The following is a 3157-nucleotide window of genomic DNA, read 5'->3' on the forward strand; positions in this document are numbered from 1 at the left end:
GGAGACAGAACATAAAGACTCCTAACTCTGGGAAACGAACTAGGGGTGGTGGAAGGGGAGGAGGGCGGGGGGTGGGGGTGAATGGGTGACGGGCACTGAGGGGGGCACTTGAAGGGATGAGCACTGGGTGTTATTCTGTATGTTGGCAAATTGAACACCAATAAAAAATTAATTTATTAAAAAAAGGATGTATTTCGCAAGAAGTTACTGTGGCCAAGTTCAAGTAGAGTGTTGCCTGTGTTCTCCTATAGGATTTTGATGGAATCTTGTCTAACATTAAGATTTTTCATTCATTTTGAGTTTACCTTTGTGTATGGTGCAAAAGAGTGGTCTAGTTTCATTCTTCTGCATGTGGATGCATGTGGATGCATGTGGATGTCCAATTTTCCCATCACCATTTACTGAAGAGACTGCCTTTTTTCCAGTGGATAGTCTTTCCTCCTTTGTTGAATATTAGTTGACCATAAAGTTGAGGGTCCACTTCTGGATTCTCTATTCTGTTCCATTGATCTTTGTGTCTGTTTCTGAGCGAGTATCACACTGTCTTTCTTGATGACCACAGCTTTGTAGTACAACCTGAAATCTGACATTGTGATGCCCCAGCTGTGGTTTTCTTTTTTAATATTCCCCTGGCTATTCGAGTCTTTTCTGATTCCACACAAATCTTAAAATAATTTGTTCTAACTCTCTGAAGAAAGTCCATGGTATTTTGATAGGCATTGCATTAAACATGTAAATTGCCCTGGGTAACATTGACATTTTCACAATATTAATTCTGCCGATCCATGTACATGGAATATTTTTCCATCTCTTTTTGTCCTCCTCAATTTCTGTCAGAGGTGTTCTGTAGTTTTTAGGGTATAGGTCATTTACCTCTTTGGTTAGGTTTATTCCTAGGTGTCTTATGCTTTTGGGTGCAATTGTAAATGGGATTGATTCCTTCATTTCTCTTTCTTCAGTCTCATTGTTAGCATATAGAAATGCCACTGACTACTGGGCATTGATTTTGCATCCTGCCACACTGCCGAATTGCTGTATGAGTTCTAGCAATCTTCAGGTGGAGTCTTTTGGGTTTTCTAAGTAGAGTATCATGTCATCTGCTAAGAGGGAGAGTTTGACTTCTTCTTTGCCAATTTGAATGCCTTTCATTTCTTTCTGTTGCCTAATTGCTGGGGCTAGCACTTCTAGTACTATGGTGAATAGCAGTGGTGAGAGTGGACATCCCTGTCTTGTTCCTGATCTTAGGGGAAAGGCTCCCAGTGCTTCCCCATTGAGAATGATATTTGCTGTGGGCTTTTTGTGGATGGCTTTTAAGATGTTGAGGAATGGTCCCTCTATCCCTACACTCTGAAGAGTTTTGATCAGGAATGGATGCTGTATTTTGTCAAATGCTTTCTCTGCATCTAATGAGAGGATCATATGGTTCTTGGTTTTTCTCTTGCTGATATGATGAATCACATTGATTGTTTTATGAGTGTTGAACCAGCCTTGCATCCCGGGGATAAATCCTACTTGGTCATGGTAAATAATCTTCTTAATGTATTGTTGGATCCTCTGGAGAGTATCTTGTTGAGAATTGTTCCATCCATGTACATCAGGGATATTGGTGTTTAATTCTCCTTTTTGGTGGGGTCTTTGGCTTTGGAATTAAGGGGATGCAGGCCTCATAAAACGAGTTTGGAAGTATTCCATCTCTTTCTATCTTTCCAAACATCTTTAGTAGAATAAGTATGGTTTCTTCTTTAAACGTTTGATAGAAATCCACTTGCAAGCCATCTAGCCCTGGACTTTTGTGTCGTGGGAGGTTTTTGATGACTTCTTCAATTTCCTCCCTGGTTATCAGCCTGTTCAGGTTTTCTATTTCTTCCAGTTCCTGTTTTGGTAGTTTGTGGTTTTCCAGATGCGTCCATTTCTTCTAGATTGCCTAATTTATTGGCATATAGCTGCTCATAATATGTTTTTAAAATCGTTTGTATTTCCTTGGTGTTGGTAGTGATCTCTCCTTTCTCATTCATGATTTTATTAATTTGAGTTTTCTCTCTCTTCTTTTTAATAAGGCTGGTTAATGGTTTATCTATCTTATTAATTCTTTCAAAGAACCAAGTCCTGGTTTTGTTAATCTGTTCCACAGTTCTTCTGGTCTCTAGTTCATTGAGTTCTACTCGAATCTTTATTAACTCTCTTCTTCTGTTGGGTGTAGTATGTATTTGCTGTTTTTTTCTCCAGCTCCTTTAGGTGCAAGTTTGGCTTTTGTGTTTGAGTTCTTTCCAGTGTTTGGATGGATGCTTGTATTACGATGTATTTCCCCCTCAGCACTGCTTTTGCTGTATCCCAAAGATACTGATTGTTTGAGTCTTCATACTCATTAGTTTCTATGAATCTTTTTAATTCTTCTCTAATTTTTGGTTGACTATTTCATCTTTTAGCAGGACAGTACTTAACCTCCACGTGCTTTAAATCCTTCCAAAATTCTTCTTGTGATTTAGTTCTAATTTCATAGCATTATTGTCTGAAAATATGCAGGGGACGACCCCAATATTTTGGTATTGGTTAACACCTAATTTGTGACAGATTATGCGGTCTATTTTGGAGAAAGTTCCATGTGCACTTGAGAAGAATGTGTAGTCAGCTGCGTATGGATGTAAAGCTCTGTAAATATCTGTGAAATCCATCTAGTCCAGTGTCTCATTTAAAGCTCTTGTTTCTTTGGAGATGTTGTGCTTAGAAGAACTATCGATTGTAGAAAGCTCTATGTTCAAGTCACCAAGTATAAGTGTATTATTATCTAAGTATGTCTTAATTTTGGTTATTGATTGATATATTTGGCATCTCCCACATTGGGGGCATATATATTGATTATTATTAAGTCCTCTTCTTGGATGCATCATTTAAGTATGATATAGTGTCCTTCTTCATCTCTCACTACAGTCTTCGGGATAAACTTTAGTTTATCTGATATAAGGATGACTACCCCTGCTTTCTTTTGAGGACCATTTGAATGGTACATGGTTCTCCAACCTTTCATTTTCAGGCTAGAGGTGTCCTTATGTCTAAAATGAGTCTCTTGTAGACAGCAAATAGGTGTGGGTCCTGCTTTTTTATCCAGTCTGAAACCCTGTGCCTTTTGATGGGATCGTTAAACCCATTCATGTTCAGA

This window comes from Canis lupus, chromosome X (assembly GCF_011100685.1).
Source record: "Canis lupus familiaris isolate Mischka breed German Shepherd chromosome X, alternate assembly UU_Cfam_GSD_1.0, whole genome shotgun sequence".
Lineage (NCBI taxonomy): Eukaryota > Metazoa > Chordata > Mammalia > Carnivora > Canidae > Canis > Canis lupus.